At 45.7% G+C, this 27544-nt stretch overlaps 1 protein-coding gene and 1 long non-coding RNA gene across 4 annotated transcripts in view; both read left to right on the top strand.

The window, feature by feature from the left end:
* The window catches only part of FOXP4 (forkhead box P4), a 306545-nt gene that overhangs the window by 22688 nt on the left and 256313 nt on the right, over window positions 1-27544 (top strand). The gene's annotated exons all lie outside the window — the stretch shown is intronic.
* LOC135051061 (uncharacterized) lies at window positions 13853-15986 on the top strand. The gene is made up of 3 exons (XR_010242019.1): window positions 13853-13932; window positions 15477-15626; window positions 15736-15986. It is a non-coding gene; the product is annotated as an uncharacterized LOC135051061 (long non-coding RNA).

Here is a 27544-nt window from a genome sequence, read left to right on the forward strand (position 1 = left end):
CCATCATGTAGGCTGCATAGAGACAGAGCATGAGAAGACCCCCCGGGTCGTGCCCATGGGAATTCAGCAGAGCATTCCCCGGCTTGAAGAGATCATGGGGGACTTGGGTATCGTATAGAGAGACTCCGGCAGAGGGCCGGGGGGGTGGCACCCCCGGGCTGTAGGTTGTAGTATAGGAAAAGTCCAGTGCCTTGAGATAGAAACAAATAGCCCCAGTTATATATGGTTATAGGTGGCCCTTAGGGGGAGAGTGAGCGAGATTGAGCCCGGTGAATGATGGTCTCACTGAAAAGGGCCAAGAGGCACCTCCTACGTATAGGTTTAAATCAAATGCTGGGGAGAGAGATGGTGTGCCAGCATGTGTGGGGCTCACCTCAGTTTAGGGCCCCCAGGTGTGCTTTGCGATGTCAATGCTGTGGGTCCAGGAGGGAGGGTGAGCAGGGCTCAGCAATCAGGTGAGGTCCGGAAGACGGGAAACAACCTCCAGAGAGGGCCCCAAACCGATCCGCACGCCACCTGGTGGTCGACCGTTAGGGGGACGACTGCGGACTCTTGCTGGATGCCGCTGGATGTGGCAGGAGCGGGGATAGGTAAATGTTGGTGGGGGAGAGCAGGGATATGGCGCTCCGTCGGGTCCCGCAGCTGCAGTCCCTTCGTAGGCCCAGGAGCAAGAGATCCCGGCTGCACGCTTTTATCCAACAAGCAGGGGGGGGGGGGATAGCCCCGGCCGGGCCCACGGCCCCTCGTAGCAGCGCGCTGCCGGTGGACGGTGTACACACCCGGGACTCGGGCGGGGGTGGCGAGCAGTCACTTCAGTGGGGAGGATGCTGCTATACGCTCACCTCTTAGGTCCGTCAGGCGTCTTCTCCGTGCCTCCGCCGCCTCAGCTCCCATGCTCCGTCCTCCAAGATGGCCGCCGCCCGCGCCCCGGAGCGCACCTCCCGGCTTCTATCAGGTCCCAGGCCTCCTTCCGCTAGACAACAGGGATCCCCAGGGGTTCTGTTTCAATGTCCCTGCGATGAGCAGGGTGGAGGCAGGTCCGTACAGCGTCCACGGCAGGTCCGTCCCTCCGCCGAGGAACGGAGTGAAAATTTAGGCCCCGGCTTCTGGGCGACGAGTAGGCCGCAATCCGCGGGAGCCAGGAGACCGGCTCCCCGATTCCGCAGCTCAAACTCGCCACCTGCCCCAGTGCTATAGGGACGTATGCAGGGTATTTTAGGCCATTAAAAATAATGTAAAGGCTGAGATTTTATATGAAAACTCCCAGGTCCCTGGGAGCTCACCAGAAACACAGCTTGTTCACTCAGCCTCCAGGCCACGCCCCCCTGTCAGAAGCCTTTTGATGTATGACGTATGTGCCAGCTGCCGTCATGAGATTTCTGAGGCACCACAATGCCCTGAAATCATGCACCACTCCAAAAGCATATCTAGAGTCCGTGTATATATTAGCTGGCTTACCCTTTGCCAACTCACATGCTCTGGTCAGTGCTACCAGCTCAGCAACTTGTGCTGAATGAGGTGGACCAAGGGGTTCAGCTTCTATGATACCTTCGTCATCTACAACTGCGTATCCGGTGCACAGGTCTCCTGAGTCCGTCTGTCTGTGACAACTACCGTCCGTGTAGAAGGTAAAGTCTACGTCTTCTAGTGGGTTGTCACTGATGTCAGCTCTCGCAGTGAAAGTCTGGTTCAAGTATTCTGTACAGTCATGAAGTATCAGTGTCTGCACTAAATCCTCCTTCACCATCATTCTAATCCTCCACACTTTGTGCATGACAAGGCAAACTCGGCAAGTAAGTTGCAGGATTTAGTGTGCTACACCTCTTTCTGGTGATGTTTACAGGGGCCATCAGTGATAGTTCCCACTTTGTAAACCGAGCGGATGAGACATGTCTGGTTTGGGCTGATACTGCATGAGGTGTATGGATTGTCAGGTCATGTCCTAACACTACGTCTTCGCTTTTACTTACCAACAAAGCTATGGCTGCAACACTTCGTAGGCAAGTGGGTAGAGACCGTGCTACAGTGTCCAATTGTGCACTGTAGTAGGCTACCGGTCTGCTGGCATCACCGTGTTTCTAGGTTAGGACTCCTGCCGCACACCCAGCACTTTCGGTACCGTACAACTCAAAAGGTTTCTCATAATCTGGCATCCCCAATGCTGGTGCTTATGACAAACACTTCTTTAGTCTCTCAAACTCCAGTTCGGACTCCTTTGTATGAGAGACCCATTCTGGTTTGTTTGAAGAGACCATTTCTTGCAGTGGTATTGCCAGAATAGAGAACCCTGAAATCCAGTTCCGACAATACCCACACATTCCTAGAAAAGTGCAAATTTGTTGCTGGGCAGAGTCATGTCAAGGATGGCTTGTATCCTGTCTGTGGTCAGGTGTCTGAGTCCTTGCGTCAAGCAGTGTCCCAAGTATTTAACCTTAGTCCGGCACAACTGTAATTTATCCTTAGAAACCTTGTGTCCTGTCTGGGAGAGATGAAACAGAAGCTGTTTAGTGTCTGCCAGGGACGACTCAAATAAATTGGAACATAACAAGTCATCAACATATTGTATCAGCACCGACCCATTCTCAGGTTGAAAGGATTGCAAACAGTCATGTAGGGCCTGGGAGAAAATAATTGGGCTGTCAATGAAACCTTGGGGTAGACGGGTCCAGGTGTACTGTACTCCCCTGTAGGTGAAAGCGAAAAGGAACTGACTGTCAGGGTGAAGAGGGACAGAAAAGAAAGCAAAGGTCAATCACAGTGAAGTACTTAGAGGTGCAGGGAATCTGCATGGGGATGACCGCTGGATTGGGCACTACGGGGAATTGGCTCTCGACTATTTTGTTTATCCCCCTTAGCTCCTGTACTAGCCTGTAACCCCTCCCCCACTCTTTTTCACAGGGAAGATGGGACTATTGGCTGTGCTGGATGTCCTGACTAGGATGCCCTGCTGTAGCAGCCATTCTATGACAGGGTATACTCCTAATTCCACCTCTGGTTTCAGAGGATACTGGGGGATTTTTGGAGCTATCCTGCCATCTTTTATTTGCACTACTACTGGGGCTACATTCGCCATCAATCCAGTGTCCTGTCCATCTTTGGTCCATAGAGAACCTGGTATTTGTGAGATCATTTCCTCTACCTGTGATGGACATGTGTCTAGAACGGTAGAGTGTAACATTAGACTTTGAGGGGTGTCTAATATATCTTGTACTTCCTGTGCATGGTTTTCAGGGATATCTAAAAACACACCCTCAGGGGTACAATATATGACACACCACATTTTACATAACAAATCTCTGCCAAGTAGATTAGTCAGAGCCAATGCAGCCAACAGGAAAGAATGTTTGGTATGCAAGGGCCCTATCGTAATCTCTGCAGGTCTACTCAAAGGGTATTGCTGCACTTTTCTCTTTACTCTCATTGCCGAAATTGTTTTGCCCGTGGTCATTATACCTGCTGTGGAGTTTAGTACTGATCTGGCCGCCCCTGTATCTACAAGAAAAGGTTGTGGTGTGCCAGCTACATTGACCATGACCTCAGGTTCCTTTCCAAGGCCAGCAATCAATTTCACTGGCTGCAGTCTACAGGTATGACCTGACCTCTATTGTGGTTTTGGGGCCTCCAGCAGAGCATTGGCAGCTACTATGTGTGAGGGGGATAGCTGTGAGTTTTTTCGGAGGCCTGCCAGTCCCTCCTTGGTGGGTACCTCCGTGTTTCCCCTCTATGTGGCTCGTAATCTCTCCTATATGTTCCCTGGTCCCATCTATGTGTTTGGTAGCGTGGCTCATGTTCTTGTCTAGGGGGTCTATACTTGTTATGTGTCCCTGCATACCTACATTCTCTGGCTATGTGTCCCTCCTTTTTACAAACAAAACATGTTATTGACCTTCTCCAGTCTTCAGGGGTCTGGGGGTTTGGTTGGTTGGACATCCCTTCAAGTGCCTGTATACTTACCAGCATCAACCTATCCCCTTGCGACTCTTTGTGCTTAAGGACATTACGGTCATGTTCGATAGCAGACTCTCTCAGGGCATCTACCGTGATTCTCCTCCAATTTGGCAAAGAGGTGTGTACTCTGGTTCTCAATGCCTCTTTGAGCCTGTCCATTAGTACAGAGACAGCTACCTCCCTATGGTTGGCATTTTCCTTTATATCCCCTATACCAGTGTATGTAGCCATTTCCTGTAAATCTCTATGGAAATATTCAGATGCCGTTCCACTTTCTTTCTGTCTTATGGAGAAAATTTATTCCACTTGACAACAGTGGGGAAATATAATCCTAATTGTATGTTAATTTGCCTAACGTTCTCCTGATTGTATTCATCAGGCAGAGGCACGTCTGCGTCTACCTTGCAATCTGTTATACATTTTTGGGTGTCAATATTTGAGGGTAGGCTCGCTCGTAACACTATCCGCCAATCTTTGTGGGCTCATGGGCATTGCCCAATTCTTTAAAAAATTTCTGGAATCCGACTAAATCTCTCCTGGGATCGGGAAATTCTGACATAATTGACCTCAGTTCAGACCGGGACCATGGACAATGCATTGCAATGTTCCTGATGGGGGTTACTCCCTGGTTATCATTTCTCCCATTGGGGACTGCTATGACCCGGACAGGGTTTAACTCAACCACTTCACTCCTGTTTGTCTCAGTGCGGGGGACTACTGTCTCTGCATAATGAATGGTCCCGTACTTACCGGTGGATATGATCTCACCCATTCCTCCAGTGGAGGGTATTGCCGCTGCTCTTACTGGTTGGGCCGTGCCCACCTGAGTTTCCTGTATGGTGGCTGCCAGGGAGAGGGCTGAGATCACGCTGGGCTTGTCGTCTTCCTCAGAACTACAACCTTTGGGAGAATTTAGAACAGGGTACAACTTGCATGGATTATGGTTAGTACAATTTGTATGTGTGTTCCTATCATTTCCCGCTGTACCATTGGTTGTATCTGTCTTCTCTACATCGACATATGGCGGTCGTGGTGCACTCGCATTCACATTTATGTTTGGTTTGGAATTTACTGTGCGAGCAAGTTCCCTTTGCATATCTCCCTCTTGTTACCATATGTTTAAACAGTCGTTATGTCTGATCCTTTGTTTCTTAGATTTGATCAGACATATTCTATTTCTAACATTCTGCAGCACCTCTGGTTCAAAACTACCAACCCTAGGAAATGATGCCCTATCATCAACAGTCATTCATACCCATTTGTCACAAAAAGCGTGTGGACCATACTTTCCACACATTATCAGCCGAGCGGACCCTCTTGGTCTCCGCTCTCCAGCTTGAACCCTAGCTGCCGAACGTTTCTCGCTTGTGCACTTTGCTCCCATCGTGGGCTCTCTTTACACGATCCCCAAATGGACAATACGAGCAAACGGTGAAAGTCCTCCGAGTTCTCTCACCAACTCCTCCGCTGACAGTACCACGACTCACTCCAATAGTGACCACCGCGTACCCAGTGAGGATCCCTACCAGGCCCCTCTTCACTGTAAGTATTGACGTATTAACAGCAATAAATCAATACGCCACCTTTTTCAGTGGAGGTTAAAAATCTGCCTGATCTTTGTGGTTTCTTTCCACAGGAATTCCGCCTGGCAAACGTCACCAAGCCTTCCTATGGACTTCCACCTGGAATATTTCCTGAGAGAGAGTCAGCGAAAAATTCCTTCTACTTTACACAAATCACGTCTGCGTTTGCTCCACACAGCGCGTATGATGACTGTTAAAGCTGATTAACTTTTAGGAAGAAAAAGCAATACCTTTAAATGTATAACTATTCCAGCCGCTGCGACCACTAAGCGCGTGTGTGTAAAACCCCTAACAGACGCGTACACGTTGCGTAAGCAAGCCGTCACACTGTAAGCACAGAGTAGCTACACATGAGGCGGAATACACTTTATAACCCCTAGCAGGAAAGGAACACGACACCAATTGTATTTAAAATGTTGGGATCCAACCCACCAACAACTATTTACTCAAAAGGGGGTTACAACAATAATACAATTACATAAGAGAAGAGGCTACAATCAATGGATACATACGCTTGTTCGCCAGTGCCAACCGGTTCCGGTCCTCAGTCAATCTGGAAAGATGACCTTCAGAGAATGTGTCTGACCGGCCAGGCAACATGGCTTTTATACAATATTCCAAAGCATGAATTAATAGAAACTGTATGCTCTACTTCCATTGGTCCGGGGGTGGGACATATCCTGTGCACTGGGGATCATTGCTCAGCTCAAGCAGTGGGCGATGGCTAAGTCCTGAGATGTGATTACTGTTGTTTACATCTGAGTTCCCACCCCAAGACCAGTTAATCCACCGCATTATCATACATAAATCCGGTATTACTAATAACTTATTGCTGCAATATGAGACAATATCCTCATACGCACCGGATTACTGCTTATGTGACCCTGAACAATATGATCCCACACATGATATGTTTATCCATTTCCATCCTCAAGATAGATATATATATACATATATAAATATATATATATATATATATATACATACATATATATATATTAGTGATGAGCGGGTTCGGATCCTCGGGATCCGAACCCGCCCGAACTTCACCTTTTTTTGCACGGGTCCGAGCAACTCGGATGCTCCCGCCTTGTTCGGTTAACCCGAGCGCGCCCGAACGTCATCCCACGGTCGGATTCTTGTGAGATTCGTATTCTATATAAGGAGCCGCGCGTCGCCGCCATTTTTCACTCGTGCATTGGAGATGATCGTGAGAGGACGTGGCTGGCGTCCTCTCGGTTTCTATGTTCAGTGTGCTGCAAATATCTGCTCAGTGTGCTGCAAATATCTGTGCTCAGTGTGCTGCAAATATCTGCTCATTGTGCTAATTGCTTTATTGTGGGGACTGGGGAACAGCAGTATTATATAGTAGGAGGACAGTGCAGAGATTTGCTGACCAGTGACCACCAGTATTATACGTTCTTGCCTGAAAAACGCTCCATATCTGTGCTGCATTGTAGTATACTATATAGTAGGAGGACAGTGCAGAATTTTGCTGACCACCAGTTTAACTATATATATATAGCAGTACGGTACAGTAGTCCACTGCTCTACCTCTGTGTCGTCAAGTATACTATCCCATCCATACCTGTGGTGCATTTCAGTTTTGCACAGTTTGCTGACCACCAGTATATAATATATAGCAGTACGGTACAGTAGGCCACTGCTCTACCTACCTCTGTGTCGTCAAGTATACTATCCATCCATACCTGTGGTGCATTTCAGTTTTGCACAGTTTGCTGACCACCAGTATATAATATATAGCAGTATGGTACAGAAGGCCACTGCTCTACCTACTTCTGTGTCGTCAAGTATACTATCCATTCATACCTGTGGTGCATTTCAGTTTTGCACAGTTTGCTGACCACCAGTATATAATATATAGCAGTACGGTACAGTAGGCCACTGCTCTACCTACCTCTGTGTCGTCAAGTATACTATCCATCCCTACCTGTGGTGCATTTCAGTTTTGCACAGTTTGCTGACCACCAGTATATAATATATAGCAGTACGGTACAGAAGGCCACTGCTCTACCTACCTCTGTGTCGTCAAGTATACTATCCATCCATACCTGTGGTGCATTTCAGTTTTGCACAGTTTGCTGACCACCAGTATATAATATATAGCAGTACGGTACAGTAGGCCACTGCTCTACCTACCTCTGTGTCGTCAAGTATACTATCCATCCATACCTGTGGTGCATTTCAGTTTTGCACAGTTTGCTGACCACCAGTATATAATATATAGCAGTACGGTACAGAAGGCCACTGCTCTACCTATCTCTGTGTCGTCAAGTATACTATCCATCCATACCTGTGGTGCATTTCAGTTTTGCACAGTTTGCTGACCACCAGTATATAATATATAGCAGTACGGTACAGTAGTCCACTGCTCTACCTCTGTGTCGTCAAGTATACTATTCCATCCATACCTGTGGTGCATTTCAGTTTTGCACAGTTTGCTGACCACCAGTATATAATATATAGCAGTACGGTACAGTAGGCCACTGCTCTACCTACCTCTGTGTCGTCAAGTATACTATCCATCCATACCTGTGGTGCATTTCAGTTGTGCGCAGTATATATAGTAGTAGGCCATTGCTATTGATATATTACTGGCATATAATTCCACACATTAAAAATTGGAGAATAAAAATGTGGAGGGTAAAATAGGGAAAGATCAAGATCCACTTTCACCTCGTGCTGAAGCTGCTGCCACTAGTCATGGCCGAGACAATGAAATGCCATCAACGTCGTCTGCAAAGGCCGATGCCCAATGTCATAGTAGAGAACATGTAAAATCCAAAAAAATAAAGCTCAGTAAAATGACCCAAAAATCTAAATCAAAATCGTCTGAGGAGAAGCGTAAAGTTGCCAATGTGCCATTTACGACACGGAGTGGCAAGGAACGGCTGAGGGCCTGGCCTATGTTCATGGCTAGTGGTTCAGCTTCACATGAGGATGGAAGCACTCATCCTCCTGCTAGAAAACTTAAAAGAGTTAAGATGGCAAAAGCACAGCAAAGAACTATGCGTACTTCTAAATCGCAAATCCCCAAGGAGAGTCCAATTGTGTCAGTTGCAATGCCTGACCTTCCCAACACTGGACGGGAAGAGGTGGCGCCTTCCACCATTTGCACGCCCCCTGCAAGTGCTGGAAGGAGCACCCGCAGTCCAGTTCCTGATAGTCAAATTGAAGATGTCACTGTTGAAGTACACCAGGATGAGGATATGGATGTTGCTGGAGCTGGGGAGGAAATTGACACTGCCTGGGATTCCTCCGATGCATCCTTGAGTGTAACGCTTACTGCTGCTGGCACTGCTGTTGTTGCTGCTGGGAGTCGATCGTCATCCCAGAGGAGATGTCGGAAGACCACTTGTACTACTTCCAGTAAGCAATTGACTGTCCAACAGTCCTTTGCGAGGAAGATGAAATATCACAGCAGTGATTCTGCTGCAAAGCGGATAACTCAGGCCTTGGCAGCTTGGGTGGTGAGAAACGTGTTTCCGGCATCCACCGTTAATTCACAGGGAACTAGAGAATTGATTGAGTTACTGTGTCCCTACCATCTAGGTTCCATTTCTCTAGGCAGACGATACCGAAAATGTACACAGACGTCAGAAAAAGAGTCACCAGTGTCCTAAAATATGCAGTTGTACCCAATGTCCACTTAACCACGGACATGTGGACAAGTGGACCAGGGCAGACTCAGGACTATATGACTATGACAGCCCACTGGGTAGATGTATTGCCTCCCGCAGCAAGAACAGCAGTGGCGGCATCAGTAGCAGCATCTCGCAAACGCCAACTCGTTCCTAGGCAGGCTACGCTTTGTATCACCGCTTTCCATAAAAGGCACACAGCTGACAACCTCTTACGGAAACTGAGGAAGATCGTCGCAGAATGGCTTACCCCAATTGGACTCTCCTGGGGATTTGTGACATCGGACAACGCCACCAATATTGTGCGTGCATTACATCTGGGCAAATTCCAGCACATCCCATGTTTTGCACATACATTGAATTTGGTGGTGCAGAATTATTTAAAAAACGACAGGGGCATGCAAGAGATGCTGTCGGTGGCCCGAACAATTGCGGGCCACTTTCGGCATTCAGCCACCGCATGCCGAAGACTGGAGCACCAGCAAACACTCCTGAATCTGCCCTGCCATCATCTGAAGCAAGAGGTGGTAACGAGGTGGAATTCAACCCTCTATATGCTTCAGAGGATGGAGGAGCAGCAAAAGGCCATTCAAGCCTATACAGCTACCTACGATATAGGCAAAGGAGGGGGAATGCACCTGACTCAAGCGCAGTGGAGAATGATTTCAACGTTGTGCAAGGTTCTGCAACCCTCTGAACTTGCCACACGTGAAGTCAGTTCAGACACTGCCAGCCTGAGTCAGGTCATTCCCCTCATCAGGCTTTTGCAGAAGAGGCTGGATAGATTGAAGGAGGAGCTAAAACAGCGATTCCGCTAGGCATGTGGGACTTGTGGATGGAGCCCTTAATTCGCTTAACCAGGATTCACGGGTGGTCAATCTGTTGAAATCAGAGCACTACATTTTGACCACCGTGCTCGATCCTAGATTTAAAACCTACGTTGTATCTCTCTTTCCGGCAGACACAAGTCTGCAGAGGTTCAAAGACCTGCTGGTGTGAAAATTGTCAAGTCAAGCGGAACGTGACCCGTCAACAGCTCCTCTTTCACATTCTCCCGCAACTGGGGCTGCGAGGAAAAGGCTCAGAATTCCGAGCCCACCTGCTGGCGGTGATGCAGGGCAGTCTGGAGCGAGTGCTGACATCTGGTCCGGACTGAAGGACCTGACAACAATTACTGACATGTCGTCTACTGTCACTGCATATGATTCTGTCACCATTGAAAGAATGGTGGAGGATTATATGAGTGACCGCATCCAAGTAGGCATGTCAGACAGTCCGTACGTATGCTGGTAGGAAAAAGAGGCAATTTGGAGGCCCTTGCATAAACTGGCTTTATTTTACCTAAATTGCCCCCCCCCCCCCCCTCCAGTGTGTACTCCGAAAGAGTGTTTAGTGCAGCCGCTCACTTTGTCAGCAATCGGCGTACAAGGTTACTTCTAGAAAATGTGGAGATGATCATCAGAATGAATTATAATCAATTCCTCCGTGGAGACATTCACCAGCAATTGCCTCCAGAAAGTACACAGGGACCTGAGATGGTGGATTCCAGTGGGGACGAATTAATAATCTGTGAGGAGGGGGATGTACACAGTGAAAGGTGAGGAATCGGATGATGAGGAGGAGGGGGACATCTTGCATCTGTAGAGCCAGTTTGTGCACGGAGAGATTGATTGCTTCTTTTTTGGTGGGGGCCCAAACCAACCAGTCATTTCAGTCACAGTTGTGTGGCAGACCCTGTCGCTGAAATGATGGGTTTGTTAAAGTGTGCATGTCCTGTTTATACAACTTAAGGGTGGGTGGGAGGGCCCAAGGACAATTCCATCTTGCACCTCTTTTTTCTTTCATTTTTCTTTGCATCATGTGCTGTTTGGGGACTATTTTTTGAAGTGCCATCCTGTCTGACACTGCAGTGCCACTCCTAGATGGGCCAGGTGTTTGTGTTGGCCACTTGGGTCGCTTAGCTTAGTCACACAGCTACCTCATTGCGCCTCTTTTTTTCTTTGCATCATGTGCTGTTTGGGGACAATTTTTTTAATCTGCCATCCTGTCTGACACTGCAGTGCCACTCCTAGATGGGCCAGGTGTTTGTGTCGGCCACTTGGGTCGCTTAGCTTGCCAGCGACCTTGGTGCAAATTTTAGGACTAAAAATAATATTGTGAGGTGTTCAGAATAGACTGGAAATTAGTGTAAATTATGGTTATTGGGGTTAATAATACTATGGGATCAAAATGACCCCCAAATTCTATGATTTAAGCTGTTTTTGAGGGTTTTTTGTAAAAAAAAACACCCGAATCCAAAACACACCCGAATCCGACAAAAAAATTTCAGGGAGGTTTTGCCAAAACGCGGCCGAATCCAAAACACAGCCGCGGAACCGAATCCAAAACCAAAACACAAAACCCGAAAAATTTCCGGTGCACATCACTAATATATATATATATATATATATATATATATATATATATATAGATATATATAGATATATATATACACATATATATACATTCCTGCTATTACAATTAGTTATGAAATATACTTATATTATCATAGGTTGGATGAGTTTAGACTATATGTATGAGGATATACTTGTTATACAGTATATCATTCATTAAATGTCTGGTCTGTAATTTGTCAGCTATTTAGTGGTTTTTGCAAGTTATTGCACAAGCAAGGTTCTGGCTTGTGTTTTGTGTAGGATGTATATTGTCTTCTTGTTTGTCCTGGCTTCTAGTAACACAATGACAGTCCAGTATCTGTTGTCTCAATATACACTCTAAAATAATGGGAGCAACCAAAGGTATTTACCTTCCTCATAGATCAGGGTCCATGTACCATGATTACAAAGCTTTGCGTAAACAAGATAGTCTGATACATTCAAGACACTGTGATTGAGTTTCTAGAAGAATCGCCTTTGAATGCGTGTGGGTGGTTTGATTCATTTGTGTGTGCACAGTAACTTGCCATTGAAGAATGTACAGACTATGGGGTATATTTACTAAGCTCCCGATTTTGACCGTGATGGCGTTTTTTGTTCTAAGTGGCATCTCGGTCATTTACTAAACAGTAATCACGGCAGTGATGAGGCCATTCGTATTTTTTTTCTTGTCCAAGTGAAAAATTACGAATGAATACACCATCGGTCAAATTACGCCTGTTTAGATGTGAATCTCGGTCATTTACTAACCATTCGTAATTGTATTTGCTGCCGCGAAAATGGTTTCGCGGCCGCGAAAAATTACGATTCGCATTTTTTTCCTAAAAAAAAACGCGCCAGCCTTTGAAAACCGCGTTTACATGTGAAATGAATTATCCATTACTCACACCTGTTTTTTTGGCCCTATAAAAGTGTTTCAGGCACATTCTGAACTTCTCTCACTCTGAAATGGCGGCTGTGGTGTGTGGCAATGGATTTTTGTTGGCTGTGGGATACGTTAGACTGCTCCATGAGAATTCCAGGAATCAGGACCAGGTAAGTGAACATGGCCAACAGGTTGTCCAGGTACCGCGGAGGCTGCGCCAGCCTCGTTTTTTTAGAGGTCGTTTAAACCTAAATGCATTGTCCGATGATAGGGTCATACAGATGTTCCGCCTAAATAGAAACAACATTTTTCACCTGTATGACCTTGTCAAACTGGGCATAGACCCTGAGACAGCACGCTCTCGCTCTGTCTCAGGCCTACACAAACTCCTGGCTGTGTTACACTTTATGGCTACTGGGAGCTTCCAGGCTGTGGCAGGCGACGTCATTGGGATCTCACAGCCCACCTTTTCAAAATCTTTGATGCAGGTGAGTCTAAAAATACATATGCGGTTATGGCTAAGTGTTGCTTGTGTAAGTTGAAACACCACAGTATTGTAGAGAATACCTAACATGACACTCACCTTAGCTTATTTAATGTCCACTCAGGTTTTGGATGTGTTGGAGCCACACATTAAAGCCTCAATCTGCTTCCCTACTGAGGAGTCGGAGTGGAGTGCTGTCAGGGTAGCTTTCTATGAGCTTGCTGGCATGCCCAATGTGCTGGGGGCCATAGATTGCACACACGTTCAGCTGAGATCACCTAAGGGCCGCCAGTATATATATACTAATAGGCATATGGATCAATCAACTAATGTCCAGGTGGTCTGTGATGCAAACTTAAAAATTATGAGTGTTGTTGCAGGTTACCCTGGTGCCTGCCATGACTCCTTCATCCTCAGTCAGTCATCGCTCTTCGATAAATTTGAGGAGGGACAAATGCCTGATGGCTGGCTGTTGGGTATGTTGAAAATGTTATGTGTGTATGTCTTTTAACCACAGCCTAGATTTTGGAGGAGGTGAGAGAATAATCTAACATATGTCCTAATGTTGACTATATATGTTTTTCAGGTGATGGGGGTTACGGCTGCTACTCTTGGCTCCTTACTCCATTGTCCCTACCTGATTCTCCTGCTGAACACAGTTATAATCATGCACATAAGGCTACGCGGAATGTGATAGAAAGATGTTTTGGGGTGCTGAAGTCACGTTTTCGGTGTCTTGATAAATCTGGTGGCCTTTTGTTGTATAGTCCCTCAAAGGTGACTCGAATTGTGTTCTGCTGCTGTTTTCTCCATAATCTGTGTTTAAGTCAACATCTGGCACATGGTGAGGGAGAAAGCAGTCAGCAAGCAGAGGAGTTAGATACATCTGGTGACAGTGTGAGTACAATTGTAGGGAGGCAGGTACGTCAAGAAGTGATCCTGCGATATTTTACAGGTAAGTTTTATTATGCTGTAATTATCCTTCACTAAACACTTTGCTCTACTTTCTATTGTGTGTTCTGTTACTTACTGTTTGTTGTTTATAGTGGTGTGTCCATTGTGCTTAGTTGATGCTAACAAAACATTTACAGTCATTACCCTTGAAAAACATAACTACATACATACAGACCAGCTTCTTAAATTTTGGAGACGGACACAGGAATGTGTTTTTTTTACAAATTCTTTTATTTATTTGCACAAAAAGTTTTATGTTATTTTTTTCTTTTGTGTGTGCTGGGTGCTGGCTCACTGGCACGTGCTCTTGATGAACGCCGGACAGGGGAGGTTACTGGCGTTTGAACAGGGGTCGTGGTTCCCGAGCTGGAGGTAACTTGCTGAGCACCCATCATAGCAATATTGCTGCTCAGATTATTTAAACTGGCAATCAGCTGAGTGTTTGTAGCAGTGTGGCTGGCTACAATCCTGGATAAGGCCTCATTCACCACTTGATTGTGTTGAATTATCTGAACTAGTGCCTGCTGATGTCGCTGTTGTTCATCTATAATGCGGGATAAATTAGCATTCATTTGGCTGTTTTCTGCCCTAATTTGCTCCATAGAGGTAGCCATTCTCCCTACTTGTACTATTAGTCTGCCCGAGTTGCGACTAATACGCGGTAGATGATGGGGCAGACTGGCAAGGTGTTGTGTATGTTGGGTCAGGGTGGCATTGCTTTGGGCCTGTTGGCTTGTCCAACTTGCCCAAAAATCGTCCGGAATTTGGCTTGGGGGCGGAGCTTGTGGCAGTTGTGGACTGCTGGATGGTTGGGGTATATCCTGCAACTGGATTGGCATGCTTGGATCCACAGCTGTTAATTGCAGTGTGAAGGATGGCTGTTGTTCTGGTCCCTGCTGGTCCTCGGCGGACATCAAGTTGTGCTCTGTATGGGGTAGGCAACATGCAATGTTGTAATTTTTAGAATTTGTCAAGGCTAATGCAACACATTATTACATTCCTAAAACTACATTTTTGCATTAGTAGCTCTTTTTTTTTTGCAACTTAAAAAATTGATAACTTTTTTTGATTAAAAAAACAACTCAGGCGCAAACATTGTCAAATTAGCATATTCCTCAACTAACTAACTTCCCTCAACAACATTACACTGTTAGATTCCCTCCCCTCACCACGATATAGACTACTTACCTGTATAGTCCAGAGGAGCTGAGCAAGTAAGCCATCTACATACTGGACAGGGGCGATGTGTGAACACTGTAATATTTTTTTTTTTTGGGCCCAAAATTTATTTGTCTTCATATTTTTGAAAAATGTGAACGTGTGTGTGCTTAATGTATACTCAAATCTGTTCTTTTCATACAAATAGGTTGTCTAGACCATCCACTAAGACCTTATCTATTTTTAATAAAGCACCTTGAGCAATTGAAGACGTTACATCACATTGCTTGTTGAGGAAAACATGTAAACTCCAAACCAACTAACAACATCTTAAGTGTACTGTGTATATTATTGCTTATGTGTTTAATTTATGTTTTTACTCACCAGATAACTGAGGTGATCTGGCCTCATCACTCTGCGAACTCGCCAATAGTGCCAGTGGTGGCTGGGGTGACACTGCCGATAGTCTTCGCCTGGGTGGGGATGATGGAGGTGCAGAATCAGAGCCAAGACGCCGTGTCTTAGTTGGCCTCCTGGGTAAGTGTCCCAAGCCCTGTGATGGGCGCCTTACAGGAGGTCGGCTTCCAGAAGCAGAACCTAGGTGCAAAATTTAGCCTTATTATTTTGTACTTCTATGTGTTTTCAGAATATGTGACTACAGTGAAGACTTACCTGCAATACCACCATCATCCTGACTGGTCTGAGGCCTGTCTGGCCGGCTGGTCTGTGTGACTGTGGAAAAAGTGACCCCAACATTATTACCATGTTTTTTGTCAAATGAACCAGTGAAAACCATTAATGTACTGTAAGCATCTATTTGGTTTGCTTTCCCTAAAAAAAATAAGCTTAAGAGCTTCTATATTCATGATTTTTATTTGAATATCAAAATGTACTTGATGTGGCACACAATAAAGTTTATACCTAAAAGATTTTGGACTCAGATATTGCAGAGATTCAGTACTTGGCAATTTTAAAATAATTTAATGTTTTAAAAATTGCCCCGCTTTTAAGTTTTTACTTAAAACAAATACATTTTGAGGTTTTAAAACAAACACACATGTTCAAGCATTATCGCAAAAATTTGCTCCAAAAATTTTAATAAAAAAAAAAAACATGTTTTTGTTATTTAAAAAAAATATTAAAAAACAAAAGGAGCAAAAAAACACATTCAAAAAACAAACACACCTTAAGGGAGCATAGGCATGCAATCTGTTTTTTGCCAAAAAAAAAAAAATTAAAACTTTAACAATTACATTAAAGAAATTGAACACACATTTTAAGAACAATAAAACAAAACAAACTTACCATCCTGCGTGGGTCGGTCCGAATCCCGGACATGAGTAGCAGACACCACCTCGCCAGGAATCAATGCCCGCACAGGCTCCTCCCAGTCCCGATAGCTTACACGTAAAGGTGGCCCACCTCCGGTTCTACGTGCAGATTTGGACTCTTTGGCCATCTTGGCCTTGACACGCCGCTTAATATCGTAAAATCGCTTGCGGCACGTGTCCTCTGTCCGCCTCACCACACCCTCACTATTTACAGCAAGTATAACTTGCCCCCACAGGGCAGACTTCCTGCGGGAGGACACCCTGGCAGCATCCTGACCAAACAACTGGCGATGGTGCTTCATCAGCTCACGTACCAACGCCATGTTTTCAGCATAGCTGAACTTTATATTCCTGCCAGTCTTGGTAGTGGTGCGTGGCTGCGGAGCCACAACACCATCACTATCACTGGAAAATCCACCAACAGGCACCCCCTCCTCCTCCTCCTCACTAACCTCCTCCCTCTCACTACCCCCCTCCACCTCACTACCAGCCTCCACCTCACTACCAGCCTCCACCTCACTACCAGCCTCCACCTCACTACCAGCCTCCACCTCACTACCAGCCTCCACCTCACTAACCTCCGCCACCACACTGACCTCTGAGTCGGACATGACAAACAACATAAAACACTGAAAAATGAAAACACAAAACACACTCCTCCACTACTCCTACTACACACCACACAGCCAACACACGCTCACTCACTCACAAACAATGACAAAAGACTGAAATAATAAAACAAGGACAAAAAAGTTTACAAACTGGGAAAAAACAATACTACAAAGTTCACAAGACTCCTAACACACACAGTACAGCACTCAACAATCACCAAACTCCTCTCCAAATCCACCAAAAACTCCACCAAACTCACCAACTCCAAATACACCTTCCTCTCTCCTCTCCACTAGCTAAACCCACGAGGTGCGGAGTGTTTGGGGCGTTTTTATAGTAACATGCACAGACACTCCTCCTTTACGAATACAACCAATCACGGCCGCGTGACGTAAACGAAACTTAGAAGTCAAAACGCGGCAGCAAATTCCAAATCACTGCCGTAAAAGACTTGTGACGCAGTCGTAAAAAAAAACCCCCAACGCGGCCGCGAAATAGCAAACGCGGCCGCAATCAACAGCAGAAAAGCACGAATGACATCGACATCGGAAGATTGAAAAAATACGAATACGAACGCTTAGTAAATGAGTCGTAATCAATTCAAAAAGTTGCAAGTTTACACTGTCGATGTCAGTCGCGATTGAACTTGAACATGATTCTGAAATATACGAATCTTAGTAAATAAACCCCTATGTGTAAATTCTGCACTATATGGATAAAATATTGAACATGTCTTTGGGGCCTTTCTATGCGAATGCGTATGTTACCGTATTTACTCATACCCCATGCTAATATGTAGGGCTTCACGAGCCAATGTACGCAGCATCCGGGTTTGCGCACGCACGGCTGGTACGCAACCACACAGAGGCAACTCTGAATGGTGTTTGTATGTGATGCGTGTGGCTATAATATTTTCGACTTCGACAGTCCACCCTTTGGCAGTCAACAATAACTGCCCACATTACTAATAAAACTGAAAATATTACCTATATATTATATACAAAGTTCGGATGACCGGGGGAGAGTTGTAGGTGGGAAATGTATAGCCTAGTGGGATAGAAAAAGCATGTATGTATGAATTAATGTCTGAGGGGCATGTATCATCGTGCCGTATATGTTCTCAGTAAGCTTCGAGGTATTGCGAAGTATACATTAAATCCTTCTCATCCCGTATTAAGGGTCTGTACATGGGCAAACAAACACTACTGAGCTCTTTTCAGGCAAGGGCTTTCAACCCTCACCTTTTCGGCTTCTTATACCAACAAATGGGGAGCACATTTATCTGATGATACATGTAGGGGAAACTTGTGTGTGCTACTATATGTGGATAACGTTTATCGACTATGTGTGCCATTAACTGAAGGTTGCAGAGATGAGGGTAAGACACGTACAAAAATACATTCACATAAAAGTGGGTATGGTTGATGTCTTTTCCGGTTGGAAGTTTCTGAGTAGAGGGGGAAACAGAAAGAAATGGTGAAAGAAACAGGCCATGAAATTCATTTGCAATCCTTATCATAACACTGTTTCTGCAGATAGGGTCATAAATCAAATCTGCTGCTGTAATAATGCCCTCGCTCCTTAGACTTATCAAATTTGTGCTGTGTTTGCGCCGCGTCAAAATTTTAACACATCTGAATATCAGACCAATAATTATGATGACTCCCAGGATACAAAGGAGAAACTTTCCCACACTTGCAATTACATTTTGATCCCACTCTCCTAAACCAGAGAACCATTTGAGTGGGTTCAACCAAGAGGCACAGCCGGTTAGTTCATTACCCACAGTTGTCAAGGTTAAGTTGTGTTTTCTTCTGAACTCCCACTTTAACTGCAAGATCTCGTCCATCTTTTGATCGCTGATCTCCGTGGGGTCGTCAGTGCTATTCGTAATATACGTACAGCACTTCACACCATATTGAGTTGCCAGAGTAACACAGTACCCACCTGTCACAGCCGTAACATAATTAAGGACCATCCTGTGCTGGACCAGCTCCTTCTTGTAGGCTTGTAACTCCCTGCCCATATACCTGAAGGTGTCATCATACATCTCAGTGATATTATCTATCAAATTTGCTAGCGCATGGATATACCTATAATTTATAGTTCCTCTGGCCGTACGGGTGATGTCTAATGTGAGAATGAACTGAATCCCGGTGGATTCATAGATCAAATCAGAGGCTGCGTGCTCTGTCCTATCTATGAGGTGTCTCTTGATGATGTGTTCACAATGGGTATGAGTATAAGGAGTCTGAGCATTGCAGTGAATGTCTTTCATTTTGTCATGTGCTATGGTCATAACCTCTGGTAGTACTCTGCTAATATAACACAACCCTTCAGAGCTCGGAGTAAGCTACTTCAACATATGAAGTAGGCATCGTCTGGGAGAACATAGGGGACAAAATGCAACAACACCATATCACATATCTTTCCTATAAAGAAACCGATCCTCAGTTCTTTAATTTGCGCAGTACAAGTATCGGGCTGGATGATGTGGGTTTTCATCCCACGTGTATACCTATACCAAAAGTACCTCCCACTTGTGGCTATCTTACGTACAAGTTCGGAGTTGATAGGTACATTATCAGCTCTATGTGAAAAGGTCATTGGATATTCCATGTCACTTCCCGAATTCCTGGTTTCCGGAAATTGGACACATTAAAACATAATAGTGACCTGTCTACGTGGTACTGGTGGAGCTTCAAGCTAGGGGGCCTAGATATATTGAATTTCTTGTCCACCGGTCTCCCATTCGAGTAACTCATCTATCGTTAAAGGATATGGCACTAATCCCGACTTACTCTGTCCTTGAGGTACTTGTCAGCACACCCAGCATTCCGTTTTGTTTAAGACCATACCCTCTAATGAGTGGTAATCACTCAAAGGATGTCGGCCAATGTCAATATTACTGTTTGATTGACATCTCTGGATGCACCCATCTTCGACTATGTTTTCGCAATTTCTTCATATACAATATTCATCAGACAATAACCCTTCCCAGTGCCTCCGAGCTCCGTGACTACCAGATCTCTTACTGATACCAGCCTTTACTAGAGTGATATGCTGCTCCTGTGGTCCTATGAATTCGTACTCTCCATCAGAACCCATTCCAGATCCTTGCTCAACGTCTCTGGGGGCCTCACAGAAACAGATTGTCCTGATCAAAAACAGAGTCACAAGAAAAAGCCAGAACACAGGGAGTCATTCCGAGTTGTTCGCTCGTTGCCGATTTTCGCTATGCTGCGATTTGTTGCTAATTGCGGATGCGCAAGGCACTCAGGGCGCATGCGCTTAGTTATTTAACACAAAACTTAGCAGTTTTGCTGTGGCTTCTGCGGCGCTTTTCAGTCGCACTGCTGTTCGGTAAATGATTGACAGGAAAGGGGCGTTTCTGGGCGGCAACTCAGCGTTTTCCCGGCGTTTGCTAAAAAATGCAGGCGTGTCAGGGAAAAACACGGGAGTGTCTGGAGAAACGGGGGAGTGGCTGGCCGAACGCAGGGCGTGTTTGTGACGTCAAACCAGGAACTGAATGGACTGAGCTGATCGCAATCTGTGAGTAGGTCCGGAGCTACTCAGAAACTGCTAAGAATTATTTAGTAGCAATTCTGCTAATATTTAGTTCGCTATTTTACTATGCTAAGATACACTCCCAGAGGGCGGCGGCCTAGCGTGTGCAATGCTGCTAAAAGCAGCTAGCGAGCGAACAACTCGGAATGAGGGCCACAGTCTCTATGTGGCTCCATTTAGTTACGAAACAAAAATAGGAAGAGAGAAAAAGAAAATAATGCAGTAGGGGGGTGAAAAAAGAAAAAAAAGGTACGACAACCGTCCTTGATTTTGTTGTTCTCCTTGCTCAGGTGCCATTCAACAGTCCTGCCTCTCAGCTTTCCCGGAACAGACTCTCTAGTGATTCGAAGTTCTCTTCACCTTACTCTTTGTCACGAGTTTTCTCCGGGTCAGCGACCTTCTTGCAGTGGGACGAGTGGACCCAAGTCTCTCTCTCGGCGACCTTTAGTGCTGTCGTGCTGGTCAACAAAACTTGATACGGTCCTTCCCACCTGTCTATGAGTCAAACTGAGCGTAAAAAAATGTGAATCATCACATAATCCCCAGGTTCAATGTCATGACAATTACTGTTCGGTAGGTCAGGACTCACCAGCTTTAGATTCCTTTGCTGGTTTCTCAGTTGCTGGCTCATCCTAACCAAATATTTCACAGTTATTTTGTTATTGCACTTCGAATCATCCTGGGGGTCTATCATTACATGAGGTTGTCACCCAAAAAGAACTTTGAAGGGTGATAAGTTAAGCGGTGACCTGGGAGTGGTTCTGATGCTGTACAACACTAGTGGCAAAGCTTCTGGCCACAACAACCTAGTTTCAGCCATCACTTTGCTCAGCTTGTTCTTAATAGTGCTGTTCATTCTCTCCACCTTCGCACTCGCCTGTGGCCGGTATGGAGTATGCAGCTTACTATTAATACCCATCAGTTTGCACATGACCTGAAAGACTTCACCTCTAAAATGGGTACCCCTATCACTTTCAATCATTCTAGGGATACCAATATTCTTCCTCAAGCAAGTAAGACATGTCATTGCTTTCTTACCTGCATGAGAAGAGAACCCTGGTGCACTCCAGTAGGCTCTTACCAACTTGCACATACCTTCCTTGCCCAGATGAATCAGACCGTGTGCCGCCTCAGCTAGGCTTGGGAGATATGCCCTGGGGGCCACTGGCTTACCGTGTCCATCTGTCCAAAGTCCAGAGGACTCCTGACCATATCCCTTCACCTTCCAGACTGCCCTCTCTTGTACGGAACACAAATTTTGCATTTCAATTAACTGTTGCATGTTAACCATGTTAAATGTCATCAGTTGTGTGATCTTGGTTTGTATGGTAGTGCTTGCTGCTGATTTTGCAGCTTCGTCTGCCCGGCTGTTACCAAGTGAAATTGGGTCTCGGTTGTAAGTGTGTGCTTTACACTTGATAACAGCCACTCTGTCCGGTTCCTGTATGGCTGTCAGAAGCCTTTTGATGTAGGACACATGCGCTACAGGTGTGCCAGCTGCCGTCATGAAATTTCTGAGGTGCCACAGGGCCCCGAAATCATGCACCACTCCAAAGGCGTACCTCGAGTCTGTGTATATATTAGCTGACTTACCCTTTGCCAGCTCACATGCTCTGGTCAGCGCTACCAGCTCAGCAACTTGTGCTGAGTGAGGTGGACCAATGGTCAAGTTGTGTCCTAACACTACATCCTCGCTTTTACTTACCAGGAGAGCTATGGCTGCAACACTTCGCAGGCAAGTGGGGAGAGACCGTGCTACAGTGTCCAACTGTGCACTGTAGTAGGCTACCGATCTGCTGGCATCACCATGTTTCTGTGTTAAGACTCCTGCCGCGCACCCAGCTCTTTCAGTACCGTACAATTCAAAGGGCTTCTCATAATCTGGCATACGTAATGCTGGCGCCTGTGACAAGCACTGTTTTAGTTTCTCAAACGCCAATTCAGACTCATCTGTGTGAGAGACCCGTTCTGGTTTATTCGAGGAGACCATTTCTTGCAGCTGTAGTGCCAGTATAGAGAACCCTGGAATCCAGTTCTGACAGTACCCACACATTCCAAGGAAAGTGCGGATCTGTTGCTGAGTTTGTGGCAGAGTCATGTCGCATATGGCCTGTATTCTATCAGCAGTCAGGTGCCTAAGTCCCTGCGTCAAGCAATGCCCATATATTTAACCTTAGTCCGACACAACTGCAACTTATCCTTTGAAACCTTGTGTCCTGTCTGGGAGAGATGAAACAGCAGCTGTTTAGTGTCTGCCAGTGACGACTCGAATGAGTCAGAGCACAACAACAAGTCATCAACATATTGTATTAGCACCGACCACACTCTCAGGTTGAAAAGATTGCAGTCATGTAAGGCCTGGGAGAAAATACTTGGGCTGTCAATGAAACCTTGGGGAAGACGAGTCCAGGTGTACTGTACTCCCCTATAAGTGAAGGCAAAGAGGTATTGACTGTCAGGGTGGAGAGGGACAGAAAAGAAAGCAGAACAGAGATCAATGACAGTGAAGAACTTAGAGGTGGAGGGGATTTGCATGAGGATGACCGCTGGATTGGGCACTACGGGGAATTGGCTCTCAACTATCTTGTTTATCCCCCTTAGATCCTGCACTAGCCTGTAACACCTCCCCCCACTCTTTTTCACAGGGAAGATGGGACTATTGGCTGTGCTGGACGTCCTGACTAGGATGCCCTGCTGTAGCAGCCGTTCTATGACGAGGTATACTCCTAATTCCACCTCTGGTTTCAGAGGATACTGGGGGATTTTTGGAGCTATCCTGCCATCTTTTACTTGTACTGCTACTGGGGCTACATTCGCCATCAATCCAGTGTCCTGTCCATCTTTGGTCCAAAGGGAACCCGGTATTTGCGAGATCATTTCCTCTACCTGCGATGGACATGTGTCTATAACGGTGGAGTGTAACATTAGCCTTTGAGGGGTGTCTAATATATCTTGTACTTCCTGTGCATGGTTCTCAGGGATATCCAAGAACACACCCTCAGGGGTACATTATATGACACACCACATTTTACACAACAGGTCTCTGCCAAGTAGATTAGTCGGAGCTGATGCAGCCAACAGGAAAGAATGTTTGGTTTACAATGGCCCTATCGTAATCTCTGCAGGTCTACTCAAAGGGTATTGCTGCACCCTTCCCGTTACTCCCATTGCCAAAATCGTTTCACCCGTGGTTTTTACACCTGTGGTGGAATTTAGTACTGATCTTGCTGCCCCTGTGTCTACAAGAAAAGGTAGTGCTACACCAGCTACATCAACCATGACCTCAGGTTCACAACCAAGGCCAGCAATCAATTTCACTGGCTGCAGACTACAGGTGTGGCCTAACCTCTATTGTGTAGTGGGACCCACCCACAGGGCATTGGCAGCTGCAATATGTGAGGGGGATAACTGAGTTTTTGGGGGCCTGCCAGTCCCTCCTTGGTGGGTACTTCCTTGTTTCCCCTCTATGCGGCTCATAATCCCTTCTATGTGGTCCCTGGTCCCAACTATGTGTATTGTAGCGTGGTTCGTATTCAGGTCTAGGGGGTCTATTAATGTTATGTGTCCCGCTACTTCTACACTCCCTTGCGTAATGCCTTTCCCTCTTGCAAAGATAACATGTTGACCGTGGCTTACCATCAGGGGTCTGATGTTTAGGTTGACGAGGCTTCCCTTTAAGAGCCTGTATACTTACCATCATCAGCTTATCCCCTTGTGACTCCCTGTGTTTACTGATGTTGCGATCATGCTCGATGGCGGACTCTTAGCGCAGCTACCGAGATACCTCTCCAATTTGTCAGAGAGGTTTGCACCCTTGTCCTCAGTGCCTCCTTTAATCCATCCATTAGCACAGAGACAGCTACCTCCCTGTGGTTGGCATTCTCCTTAATATCCTCTATCCCAGTGTATCTAGCCATTTCCTGCAGTGCTCTATGGAAATACTCGGATGCCATTTCACTGTCCTTCTGTCTTATGGAGAAAATTTTGTTCCACTTAACAACAGTGGGGAAATACACTCCTAATTGTAGGGTGATTTGCTTTACATTCTCCTGGTTGTACTCATCAATGATAGGCACTTCCTCATCTAGTTTACAATCAGTTATGAATTTTGGGATGTCAATATTTCAGGGTAAACTCGTTCGTAGCACTGTCCGCCAATCTTTATTTGTGGGCTCATGGGCATTGCCCAATTCTTTAATGAATTTCTGGCATCCAACTAGATCCTTTCTGGGATCGGGGAATTCTGACATAATTGATCTCAGTTCTGATCGGGACCAAGGGCAATGCATTGCAATGTTCCTGATGGGAGTTACTCCCTGATTATCAGTTTTCCCATTGGGGACTGCAGTCACCCTGACTGGATTTAACTCAACCACATCCTTTTTGTTTGACTCTAATATTGTCTCTGCATAATGTATGGTGCCGTACTTACCGGTGGACACGATCTCACTCGCCCCTGTGCTGGAGGGCATCGTCACTGCTCTTGGTGGTTTGGCCATGCCCACTTGAGTATCCTGTATGTTAGCTTCTAAAGAGAGTGCCGATATCATGCTAGGCTCATCATCTTCCTCACAACCTTGGGGAAAATTCAAAACGGGGTACAACTGGCAAGGATTAGGGTTAACACATTGATTAATCACTTTGCTATCTTTTACTGATGCACCATTGGTTGTAGCCAATTTCTCCCCATCGACAAATGGCGGTGGTGGTGCACTCGCAATCGCTTTCCCGCTAGGTTTGGAACTTGCTATGTGAGGCAGTTCCCTTTGCACCTCCCCCTCTTGCTGCCACAGATTTAAACAGTCGGTATGTCTGATCCTTTGTTTTCTAGATTTGATCAGACATATTCTAATCCTTATGCTCTGTAGTACCTCTGATTCAAAGCTACCCACCCTAGGGAATGATGCCCTATCTTCAGCAGTCATACGCACCCATTCATTGCAAAAAGCCTCTGCGTGTGGACCATATTTCCCACACATAATAAACCTTGCAGACCCTTTGGGCCGCAAGTCTCCAGCCTGACCCCTGGCTGCCGAACGCCCCTTGCTTGTGCAATTGGATCCCATCGCGGACTTTTTGCCTTCGAACGCAATCCCCAAATGAACAATTTAGGTGACGTGAAAGTCCTCCGAGCGCTTTCCACCCGCTCCTTCTCCGCTGATGTTCCACGACTGACTCCAATAGTGAACACCGCGTACCCAGTGAGGACCCTACCTGGTTTCCTATTCACTGGAAGTTTTAGAACCAATCACCTTTTCCAGTAAATATCTACCATTGAAGATTTTCCTGAGAGAGTACAGCGAAAACGTCCCTTTTTGCTATACACAAATCACGCTTGCGTATGCTCTACACGGCGCTAATGATACCGCAGTTTATGCAAAAGGGTATCACGTTGCGCCACGTATCGCACACACAAATGCGCGGTCCAATCACACCGTATAGATATTTGCTATCTATCCGCCCTACAATCACTGCAGTCGAATCCACAAGCAGCGCAACACAAAACCTTAACTTCAATTCACAATTCTAAACTTCACAATTCTATATCACGCTCCTCTGCAAATCTCCTCACGACTTGCATATTTCTCTATTTATGTATTAACGTAAGTCAGCCACCTTACGCCACCAAGCCTCTGCTTACTCATTGTCTCCACGAGATCCCGATTTCTGGGTTCAACAACCGTTCACTCCTACTTTCAGCTCACACAAATACACAGTGTTTTTCTGTACAGAAAAAAATTGCTCCCTTTGACTGGCTACTTTACCCCAACGATAGTACAGTTTAAAAAAAATATTACAGTAATCTGCTTTTGAAATTGGATAGTTATGTGCTAGAGTATTAAATGTATACTATCCCGCCTTAAATTGAACAACTATCGTGTGGTTATACCTTGCGCCCGCAACTCTATGCAACCTTGCGTAAACACACGACCGTGCGTGCCTTTATGCCACGTGTGTGACCCTGCACCACGTGCATGCTTCCATACGCTGTCCTCACGTTCCATACCACGTGTACAATCGTGCGTTCGCAACTCAATAAACCACACAATCTCGATAAATGTGAGCAATAAAACTACTATCACTTACTAACACAACACACACTTGTTCCGTACGCTCGCTGGAAGTCACCCACACGGGGCAATCTCCTTTTGAGTGTAAACCTAAACGTTTTAGGCCGGACCTGCGTTTTGTGTTTTACAATTTATGCCCTTAACAAAATTATCACATATATATATAGCAAACAAATGTATCCGATTTCACACAGATCTATAATGACTGTTAACCTATGGCAACAATATGTTGAGAAAGCATGCAAAGTATCGGTACGCTTTGTGTACGCTTCTCGCGCCAAAAAATTTACACACAGATTTTAAACAGCTTTTTTCCTGTTCATCACCTGGGTTACAGCAGCACCTCTAAGACTGCAGATGTCACAACTGAGGGCCTGAGCTGACGGAAGGCAGCCTCAGTTGTAGGGGCTGAGATGTACCGGAACCTGGGAGGTTGTATCAGACCCCTGGACATGTAAGTAACATGAAGAGAAACCGCCCGAAGGCGTGACCACGACAACTTGAGTAAAAGTCAATGATATTTATTTATGACAAACTCCATGCATCACAGTAGCAGTAAAAAGTAACATAAAAATCAGCAGAGAAATAATAATACAGTTCCTGGGTACTACAGGGTGGCAGGGGCCACAGAGCTCTGGTGGTATGAGACAGTTCTTATTATCTGCAAGTTGGAAAGTCCTTACCAGGCTCAACTGTAGCAATGAGGAAAGCCCAGGATCGTACCAGCTGGTGTTCCAGGGAAAGCTGGACTGCTGTAGATAAAATGCTGCTGTGGGTACTGGTTAGAACCAGACAGGTGTTGGCACGGAGTGGATACTGGCTGGAACCAGTTAAATAATAAATAAAGCTTGAGAGCGATGCAATGTAGATGAAA

Source organism: Pseudophryne corroboree, chromosome 2, assembly GCF_028390025.1.
Source record: "Pseudophryne corroboree isolate aPseCor3 chromosome 2, aPseCor3.hap2, whole genome shotgun sequence".
Classification (NCBI taxonomy): Eukaryota; Metazoa; Chordata; class Amphibia; order Anura; family Myobatrachidae; genus Pseudophryne; species Pseudophryne corroboree.